The sequence below is a fragment of the Falco naumanni genome, chromosome Z (genome assembly GCF_017639655.2).
Source record: "Falco naumanni isolate bFalNau1 chromosome Z, bFalNau1.pat, whole genome shotgun sequence".
NCBI lineage: Eukaryota > Metazoa > Chordata > Aves > Falconiformes > Falconidae > Falco > Falco naumanni.
In genome coordinates this window covers 30278866-30290143 of record NC_054080.1, presented here as the reverse complement: position 1 = coordinate 30290143, position 11278 = coordinate 30278866, and the positions used below count along the sequence as shown (strand labels likewise).

At 42.1% G+C, this 11278-nt stretch overlaps 1 long non-coding RNA gene across 1 annotated transcript; it reads left to right on the top strand.

Moving 5' to 3' along the window:
- Positions 1–299: 299 nt before the first annotated feature.
- Positions 300–6173, top strand: LOC121081366. Its single transcript, XR_005825660.1, has 3 exons — positions 300–309; positions 2610–2618; positions 5950–6173. It is a non-coding gene; the product is annotated as an uncharacterized LOC121081366 (long non-coding RNA).
- The last annotated feature ends 5105 nt before the right edge of the window (positions 6174–11278 follow it).

Sequence of the window (11278 nt, the reverse complement as noted above, 5' to 3'; positions counted from 1 at the left end):
TTCAAGAACTAGCTTTCCCAGCAGCATGTCCTTATGCAGTGAAGTGCGTAGACATGGATCCACTCATCCCGAAGAGGTGTGATGTGACAACACAACTGGGAAAGAGTGAATTCATGGCAGTAAAGGGAAACAATTCAACAGACAACAGGCATTATAGGGAGTTTAAACAGTCATTTATTCTTTGTAATTCTTGTCTGACAGACTGAAAAGTTATTCTGTTGGCTTCCTTAGAACAATAAGAATTCCAGTGTGTATGACCATATTTGTAAAGTTGCTTTGAGTAGGACAAAGGAAAAGAGGAAGGGTACTGTGTGCATTTGTACTTGGCTAGAAAATTACCTTTTTCCAAAGGCTCTGTAGCATATAATTATGACAATATCTTATTGCCATTTTATCAGTGAGGAAAATGCAGGAAACAGTAGGGAAAATGCTTATCCAATATTTACCCAACAAGGCCAGACACAATAATGACAATGTATCAGTCTTGTTGAAATTTTTTATAGTGGGCACCTTTCCAGGGCTACACCCTTCCCTTATCTCAAACCAAAAGATATCCTTAAGTACCAAACACTGAGATTTATAACAAAGCCACATTTCAGAACTGTCTCCTGACTCAGACAGCAAAATTATTTGCACATTTTCAACAGCGCAGCATCTATAACCACTTTCCCAGTGAGGTTTGGGGTGTGGTTTCCCAGAGAGGTTTGGCCTAGGGCCCAGAGCTCTTTTTTATTGGTTATATTTGAGAAGGGAACCTTTAGATGGCAGCAAGATGCCTTGGGAAAGGGAACCAGAGCAGGTATGGACAAATCTGAGCCTTACTAGAAGTCTGACAGTGGCTGTAGATGCTGCCTGCCTACTGAAGAGGTGGAGCTAAGCATACATCCCTGCCACCTCCAGCATCTGTTCCTGAGAAACACAGAAATAATAGCTATAGCCACAGATCTTGACATACCTTGTGCTAGATAAGGCTTGGACCATTTTGCATGGAGCTTACTCAGAAGTGAAATGAGGAAGGCAAAAAACTGGAGACTCCATTCCTCATCCCTTGCCTGTGAAGATAGTAGCATTGTGTGCTTTTACCTTTCTCATTCTCTTCCCCACCACACCAGGGACGAGTAAGTGAGTTGCTGTGTGGGGCTCAGCTGTCTGCTGGTGTTAAACCACGAGATCGGTAAAGCACATCCCTGGGAAAAAAATGTGGGTTTGCCTCCTTCATTCCATGGGACAGTACTTGCTGTGGTGTGGCCTTACCCATGGGCCACAGTCCATTTCAGTGGTGTACCTGCTGCAGTGCGGACTCATGCATGGCCACAGACACATCAGAAAACATCTTTCTGTGTCCTATTGCTGCTTCCCCTCCTTCCCCAATAAGCAAAAAGTTTGTGGAAATATTTCTCCTTAAAACCAAATCTGTCATACATCAATTCTGAGCAAAGCACACCTTCATAACAGACAGGATTCTGTTTTCACTATTATAAACTCTCCACTTCAAAATGTATTTGACCAAAATATGTAGCTTCAATTCCAGAAGCAAGAACTTTGCAGCACATAATTAGGGTACAAAAAGTTGTAGGCATTTGCATAATTTTTAGCCACTTGAATGAAAAATTTGCAGCATTTTTGTTACACATCTGCTCAGATACTAGTGTAAATATGTGATCATAACAAGAAACACAGAAATATAGCTCTTTTGATTATGGCATGGTGTCTCCTTACAAAAGGTGTATAAACCTTCAAATTAATGACGTAGGAAACTAGAAGGAAAATTGGATGATCAAAACCAGTGCTTAGGTGATAAGGCAGCAGCATTGTAGGAGTTTGATAGGTAGATGGACAGAATGGCAGAACTTTTAAGGTGTTTTGACATCTGCTAAATCATAGTTCCTATGTTCTCTCTATCCATAACTACCCATAGTTCTCTCCCATGCAAAATACAACTGTCTTCACAAGGAATTAACAATTTTTGGATGTGCCATAAAGATCAGGCACTTTACCAGAAGGCGACGGTCTTCTGCAGAAAGTACTGGTCTCATGGGCTGCCAATGCTGAGACTTCAGTCTGTCACTGAACTAGTGTATCTGATGAGATAGCTGCAGCACAGTCTCTAAATGTCATTAACATAGAGGAACAAGCCTGAAGCATGGATTCCAAGAATGTCCTCTTTCATTTCTAAAAGTTCCATTTCTCCAAACTGTTGAAGTCAGCTGTAAAGTTCCACCTCTATGCAGGAACAATTACCTTGCTGTTAAACCAAAAACCTTACAGCCATCAAGCCACTTGAATTAGGTCTGAAATGATAGCACATACTCTGGAAACAGAACTTGCTTCCACTTAATTGGCACACACCATCCCTGTTATTTAAAAGCAAGGCCTTCTACTGCAACAGTGGTAAAACCAGACTGCCCATCCTGACTGTTGCATTTCTACCACTGCTCTGTTGATTGAACTCCATTGATTTCATTCTGAAACCAGTGTTTCCTGTACTTTTCTAAAACTTACTCCTGCACAATTTTGGTTAAAAGCAGGAGCCAGTTTTTTTTTCAAAGCTGTGCAGTTAATCGCACTGCAGTGCAATGGTAGTTGGAATGGCTAACTGCAGTTCTGAGGTCACACATGTATTAAGGGGATGTGGGAGGGAGGAAATGTTCTCACTAAGAAATTAGGAAAAAGGCTGATCTGAATTGTAGTAGGCCTAACTTTTAGCCTGAAGGTAATTAATGCTTATAAACACTCTGCCTGGTTTCAGAGGAAACAAATAGTTAACTTTTGCTTTTATATTCAGTGATGATAAGGATGATTCGTTCTTGTCTGATGGACATTCTTCAAGGATGGTATAAGCAGGGCTGAGGCCATAGCCAACACTGGCATGAACACAACAATAAACACAGCCCAACACAATGCAATTCAACTCTCAAATGCCTGCTAGACACACTATCCCAAATACATGCCTCCACTCTTGTATGCAACAGCCACTTTAAGGTTATCTGTTACATCAGAAAATTATCTCCAAACAACTGGCTCCTAAAAATGTTGTGAGCTGTGCTGGCTAGTCGTGAAAAATCCTGATAAGGTAGAAGGCTCCTGAGGCTGGTTTATTGAAAGAATTTTTCTGCTACGGTTCATGTTTCTTGTCCTTGTGTTTACCAGTAAAAAGTATTCAAGATGAATGTCTAACACTAATCTTAGTTTCAGTTCAGTGATAATAATATCAGCACACATAAACAGAATCCATTAAGCTGTTGTGGTTTAAACCTCAGCTAGCAACTAAGCACCACACAGCCACTTGCTCATTTCCCCCAGCAAAATGGGGGAATCAGAAGAGTAAACATGAGAAAACTTGTGGATTGAGATATAGACCGTTTAATAGGTAAAGCAAAAGCTGCTCACACAAACAAAGCAAAATGAGAAATTCATTCACTACTTCCCATCAGCAGCCATCGCCAGGAGAGCAGGGCTCCACCAAGTGTAACATTTACTTGGGAAGACAAAATGCCATAACTCCAAACATTCCCCCTTCCTTCTTCTTTCCTCCAGCTTGTTATTCCTGAGCATGACATCATGTGGTGTGGAATATGCCTTTGGTCAGTTGGGGTCAGCTGTCCCAGCTGTGTCCCTTCCCAGCTTCTTGTACATCTCCAGTTTTCTCGCTGGTGTGGTGGAGTGAGAAACAGAAGATGCCTTGACTTAGTATAAGCACTGTTCAGCAATAACGAAAACATCCCTGAATTATCAACACTGTTTTCAGTGCATATCCAAAACATAGCCCTATATGAGATACTGGGAAGAAAATTAACACTATTCCAGTCAAAAGCAGCACATAACCCAAGCTTCTTCCTGAGTATGGCTTACTATTGGTATTGTGATTCTACTTACTACTAGAAAGGCCTGTTGTGAGTAACATTCCCTACTACTGGGAACGAGATTTCCTTCTAAGCCTTCCACATTTCTGGAAATTCCCTTTGTGAATTGCATTTTTCAAATAAATGTCAATTAATGTCTTCTGTAATACTAGTACCTTTGGACCAGTAGTGAATAACACCACCTGTAGATCTGACCAAACCAAATGAAGGGAAGAGAAGCATGTAATAGTGTGGCATTGTTTGTAAGGTTCAAGTTTTAAAACCAGTCGACATTTTGCAAACCTGTTATCGGAAATGTCTAGGCTATGCTTGATTCATTAACAATCCTGGAGTAGTTTTGGCTTCGTTTGAAATTGGACTTTTGATCTTGATTTTGGATTCCATTTACAATGGTTGCTGAAAAATGCAGTGCTGGTGGCTGCTGGAATGAAAAAACAAGCATCTTCAACTAACACAGTCCTAGTAGTCTCTGACAAAACTCATACCAGAATGCTTTTATGGCCAAATATTAGGAAATATTTTTTTTAAAGTATTCAGCATGTTTTAACTGAAGTAGAATATGTAGTAGTAGTCTACTAGACCAAACTTTATCATTATAGGCTACATTATTTAAATGAAAGCTATATTCCTGCGGTATTCTATGCCAAAGTAGTCCTAATGTTCAAGATATTTAGTTTGCGTGTCCAAGAGGTTGTTACTGAAGTTTATGTTTACTCTTATTTCTCCTGTGACTGAAAATTTAGCTAAGTTCAGTTTCTAATTTTCTGTTTACCTTGCTAAAATCTCTACAGCACTTTGAGTAAGCTCAGCTTTCTCCACTTCCTTATGGTAAGAAGAATCTTTGATGAAGTTTTAGAAATGACAGCACCGCAGATCAGGTTTGAATACCAAATCCTATAGCATATTTCTGTATTTTAATTACCCATGCCTCCTGAAATGAGTTTCCTTCTGTTCCTTTCCTTAGTGGTCTTTCTGATGAATTTGCTATCTGGACTTTTCTTTTGAAAGAAACAGGATGTTCACCTTCTCACTTATCTCTGTTGCTAAGCTTTTAGCCCTACAGTATGAAAAAGAGCAGAAAACCCACAAAAGACACACCCTGCTGAGCCTTGGTCTGTCCCCATACCCAGGGAGGTGCCTGATGCCTGGCCTGGGGCTGTCCCAGGTGCCCCCTGTCCTGTGCTGCTCTGGGTTGAGGCAGTGGGACAGCCTGAGCTGGTGTGACAGTCCCTCTCCATCACCACTGGGGGTCCCACACTGCTCCCCACCCCAAGCAGCCTCTGACATAGCTGCATCTCTTAATGGTAATAAACCTGTAGCAGAGCAGTCATCGGTGTGGGGCATAAAAGGCCACTGGTTCTCCAAGGATTTTTGCAGAAGCTAATTTACAACACCTTTACAGCTCCAGAGTGAATAATGTCTCCCTCTAGACTATGTACCTAGGTTGGACGCACATCACTGAGCACAAGTTAGGCTTGATCTTACTTCTTTCCCAAGTTCCAAAATAGCTTAGAATAGAGGTGACTGTAGAAATAAGCTAAGAAAACACAGCAGCAAACTGTCTGAAAGCAGCAATCGCCTAAGTGATGTTACTAGCCTGGCAATAGGCTTGCTTTACTGCGCAGTAGCACGGGATGAAGGTAGGAATTGTGAAAGGCAAGATGCTGACACCAGCACGGCTTGCTTAGAAGAATGAACAATATCTGAAATGATGAGCTTTTGCCTCAGAGTCAATGTGACCTGAAGACACAGTGAAAGCCAGCTCTTACCAGCTCAGAACACCCTGTTACCAATGATAAAACAATAGAAGATTTACCTTTCAAAATCCAGGCTTTATAACCACAGCCAGAAATGCAATCAACCAGGATCCAGTGTAACACCCCCAAAACCTGCATGGGACATTGGTGTAGAGCAGTGAAGATCAGTGCACTAGGGACTATAAGTTCACACCACCTGGACAGGACAAGCACGTACTGATCCTGCATGGGACAGGTACATACTAGTTATGTGAGCTTGTAGGAACTGATTACCTCACACCTTAACATGGATAATTTGATTGGTCTACACAAACTATATCATAATATAGATAATCCCTGCTTTCCTCTGTATCAGGGTCCTCCATGCATTAGGCTGGGACACCACTATGCACATCACTAAAATGAGAGGATATATTCCCTTGGTAATTCTACGCTAAGCATCCTTGTCTCCCTCTCAGCTGGTGAACTGACTTCTACAGAATAAACTGGGAGACTGCTTCACACATTTCACATTTCCAGAAGAGTGTGCACTACCTCATTCATGCTGTTTCACATCTCAGTTCTTCTTCTTCTACATCCCTCTGGATGTGTACCTTGTATTTTAAAAGAAATTATGTTGTACAGGTTATGTATGCTATTTGTCCGCTCTGGTTTTGTCTCTCTGTTCATGACTACAGCAAGGTTATTTCTCAGTCTCTGTATAATATGCAAGTACAGACATTCTGGCTCATTGGCAGCCTTCCCTGGCCAGTGATCATGTTCACTCACCCAGTTTGTCACTCACACACAGAGCTGAGATGTCATTTATTGTGTGTCTTTGCAGGGATGGGTGCTAGGTGGTACATCCACAAAACTAGCAACCCTCTTAACACATGGTAAAACATTTTATATACTTGGAACAATTGTTTACAATTATGTTCAGTCACACTTAACTCTTACTGGTAGGATCATCTCCATTTAGAGGTACAGAGTTCTTTTTTTCCACAGGGTATGATGGGGGGGGGGGGGGGGGGGGCTCTCTTAGTAGGGGGCTTTCTTTGCTGGGGCTGGATCTTCTAGTATGCTAATTAAGATGGTTCACACATAGATCAAGTAATTTTTTGTTAATGGATCTCATTAACCATTTGGTTCTCCTTGAGCTTATCTCTTTATGCCCCAGCTTGAAGTCTTTATCCATCCTTTTTCCCACGGCCACCATCTGACAACTGTCTGTAACATCCTCTGTAATTCAGAATCTCTCCTGTTCTTCACTATAGACATTCACGTATTTTGTCTGAATTTCAAGTTAAATATCAGACTGGGCTTCTATTAATCACATATCTGCAAGCTGGTCGACTACAATCATGCAAGATAATGACCATTCCCTTATTTCCTCTATGGGCCTATAAATAAGCAAAATTAGGAAAAGAGCAGTTAATCCACTGTAACAAAGTATTTTATGCAGTGACTAGTCTCCCATCTTATATACCTTCACAAAATAGCTCATACCTGTTGTAACTGTATGTAAATCTCAGCATTATTCAGTCAGAGTTTGTATCAATAGAAGGCTGAACCTCTGCCAGTCTGTTTTCTCCAACAGCTGTAGAAATAAACTATTTCTGTCTGACCTGAATCCCCAAAACAGACATGTTCATTCACAACAGTACTGGTGTGTGGACTCAAACTCTACAACTTGAGGGGAGTTATAAAGCAGGTACGTTTATTGCAGCGCTGGGTGCAAGGGGGATCTCTTCTCCGAACTTGCACACCGTTTCAACAAGCAGCTGGGTATTATTATACAAAGTCATGCATATACATAAGGTTTCCAAACATTCAGAATCTCCTCCCTCTGGCACCTCTTCAAGATGTACTTTTCACCTTCTTGGGCAGTTACCTGAAGATCTTATTTATCTTTGCATACACTAGCAGTCTTTTTTTTTTTTTTTAGTTTCTGTTATCTTAAAACATCTGCCAGCTAAGGATGAGCCCTTCCTTATTGTTCACCCTAAACATGTCAAGGTAATATATGCTCACTGGGCTCGTTTTGATCTGTATCAGCATGAACCCCGAGAAGGGGATCTACCCTCTTCGGGGTGGGGGCCATTGGAGTAGAAAGTTGCTGATCTATTACTACCACAATTATTTTACCCTAATTTGTTTTCTTTTAGCAGCTATCCCTTCCTCATCGGAAGGCTCCTTATTTACCTTCTTGTTGAGCTCATCTACATTGGTACTAACTGTCTCTTCTCGAATTGCTAAGTGCTAAGCTCCTGCCCTTCCCTTTCTCGAGTGTTAATGTTTCTGTTATTGATGCAGCTTCTGTCTGCAGCAGAGTTTTAGGTTTTTTCACTACATCATTACAGAATCTCAGGTTTTAGTGCCAGAGTGGAGTAAGGTGCAGTGCATACTAACTTTCTGAAGAAACCACAGGTGTCTTTCTAGAGAGGTTCTGGTTTTGATATGACAAAATATATAGAGGTCTTGATGCCTCCAGACAATGTGTCAAGCCTGGATAAGCCTATCATGGAATTCCATGGAAAAGAGTCCTCAATCCCTAAATGTACCATTAGGGGCTGATCCAAACCCCATCAATGAGAAATTATTTGCATGAGATAAAGGTGACTATGACTCTCTTACTTCAGTCCTATTAAATATAATTTTATATAGTAAACTTTTGCATTGTCCTGGCTAAAACTTCCATCCAAACAGGATTTTGACAGGAATCATTAATTTCATAGAAAGCGTAAGCTTTATGGCTGCATTTTTTAAACAAATATTTGCATAAAAAAAAGTTTTCAGCCAAATTTTTTTAAGAGTTTTGAAGACCAACCTAAGGAAAACCATCTACTGTAGAGATTAAGATATGAGGCGAATTTCAGATGCAAAAAAATCACTCTCACCTCTTGCTCCTCCCCCCCTTCCCCCGACATTATGGTTGTGTTGCTGCAACACAATGCACTGTCTCTGTCCTGTTCATGCTGATACCATCAGCCACATATTGGCACATAGATCAGCACTGCATCCTGCTTTGATGCACAGGAAAGCAACAAGAGTATCTGAGTGTTCCTGTGGCTAAAGAAAGTCTGCTAGATGGGATTCTTCAAAGGGCCTCACCCTTTCTCTCTTCTGTGACTGATCTTGTCACATGAGTGATGTACACAGAGGTTCACACTTTGAGGGAAAATAAATTTGAGAGATCTTCTGTTATGGTTAAAGGGAACTGCTGATAGAAATGTACTGCTGGAGTATGCTTTTACTCCCCCCACATATACACATTAATCCACATTTCTTCTTTCACCCATGAGTGTCACAAGACCTTCATATTGTTTTCCAGACCCATTCACAATCTAACTCTGTATCTTACCCCACCCTTAAAACACAACAGGCTGCTTGGTAAGGTGGTATGTTATTCCATGAATAGCCACAGAAAACAGATGCTTTGAAGATATTCTTGGAGCAGTTTGCCATATACAAAAAGCTCAATGCATATTAAAAACCTTACCCATACCTGACTGTACCAGAGTTAGTGGTTAGAGGTGACATTGACACAGATCTGAGCTGCAGCAATTTAAACATCTATTCTTGGCAGGACTTCCTTCAGATCCCTTCAGCGTGGCTTTGGATCAGCTTAGAGAAATAAGCAATGCACAGGAACAGCAACATAGTACTGATTTATCATTATAAAACTTCATTTATTAAACACTTAATGACTCTCAACTTCTCTTCATGTAATTTTCAGCAGTTTCTGTGCAAATTATTGTGGTGATTTGACCCTGGCTGGATGGCAGGAGCCCACCAAAGCTGCTCGCTCAGTCACTCCCCCTCCTCAGATGGACAGGGGAGAGAAAATACAATGACAGGCTTGTGAGTTGAGATAAGAACAGGGAGACATCACTCACCAATTACCACCATGGGCAAGACAGGCTTGGAGAAATTAATTTAATTTATTATCAATAAATCAGAGTAGGATATCAAGAAAATGAAAAAAAAAAAAAAAAAAAATCTTAAAACAGCTTCCCACCACCCCTCCCTTCTTCCCAGGCTTAACTTCACTCCTGAATTCTGTTCTTCCTCCCCTTACAACGGTTGGGGGAGCCAGGCAATGGGGATTGCAGTCAGTTCATATGTTGCTCCTTCCTCCTCAGGGGGAGGAATCCACAGGCTCTTCCCCTGCTCCAGTGTGGGATCCCTCCCTGGGAGACAGCACGCCATGAAAGTCTCCAGTGTGGGTCCTTCCCACAGGTTGCAGTTCTTCATGAGCTGTGCCAGTGCTGGTTCTTTCCACAGGGTGCTGCAGTCCTTCCGCAACAGCCTGCTCCAGCGTGGGTCCCCTACAGGGTCACATGTCCTGCCAGTAAACCTGCCTCAGTGTGGGCCCCTCTTTCCACAGGGTCCCAGGTCCTGCCAGGAGCCTGCTCCAGCGTTGGTTTCCCACCGGCTCACAGCTTTCTTTGGGCATCTGCTCTGGCATGGGGTCCTTCATGGGCCACAGGTGGGTATCTGCTCCACCATGGACCTCCATGGGCTGAGGGGCACAGCCTGCCTCACCGTGGGCTTCACCACAGGCTGCAGGGGAATCTCTGCTCCAGCACCTGGAGCACCTTCTCCCCTCCTTGCTCACTGACCTGGGTGTCTGCAGAGCTGCTGCTCTCACATAGTCTCACTCCTCTCTCCAGCTACAAGTTGCTGTTGTGCAGTGACTTCTGCCCCGTCTTAAATATGCTGTCATAGAGGTGCTGCCACCATTGCTGTTCGGCTCAGCTTTGGCCAGTGGCAGGCCTGTCTGGGAGCTGGCTGGCATTAGCTCTGTTGTACATGGGGGAAACTTTTGGCATCTTTTCACAGAAGCCACCCTTATACACCACCACCACCACACGTACACACACACTGCCAAAACCTTGCCATGCAAACCCAATACAGTTATGTGTAAGAAACTAATAGGCAAAATAACAACAAACAATTCTGGAAACATTAACAGCTAGGTAGTAACATGATTTCTTTCTTAAAGTAACAAGTTGAAAACAATAAAAGACTCATTTTTACTGGCATGTGTGATTAAGTGATGATAAGAGTTATTGATGAATAAGGGTAGTATGGTTTGCAATGACAATATTGAAGCTACAGCCAATACAGTTTATACTGACTCCTGTGCTGTATGGGTTGGAGCTATGCAGTGGCTTGGAAAACTGGCAACAACATGACTGGCAAGTAGGAACAACAGGAGTTTTAGGATGCTTACATCAGGAAAAACTATAAAAATTGGCTTTATGCTGTTCCTTTTGAGTAGGATGAGTATCCACTCACCAAAAAGCTAACCTTAAGGAAGCTGACTGAACTCAAACCAAAGATAATTGGCTAGCTTGAATTAATGTTGCTATGGGCCCTGATTCCACTTAAATGGAGCTGTTAGCCCACTAGGTGCATGCTTCTTTAGTACGTACTGGTACAGATGATTTACTTATGAACATATTCAGGTGTGGCGGCTAATCACTTGACATGCATGTGCCTGATGGTAAAATTCACAGATGGTAAAATTCCCTGGTCCGCTTGGCAAACTGATTGTGTTGGACCTCTCCCTTGAACACCCAAGGGGTGGTAGTATCTCCTTATTGGATTTGAAATGGTATTGGGCTTAGGGAAAGCTTTCCACTGCTGAGAGCAGATGGTCTTGACACAGTG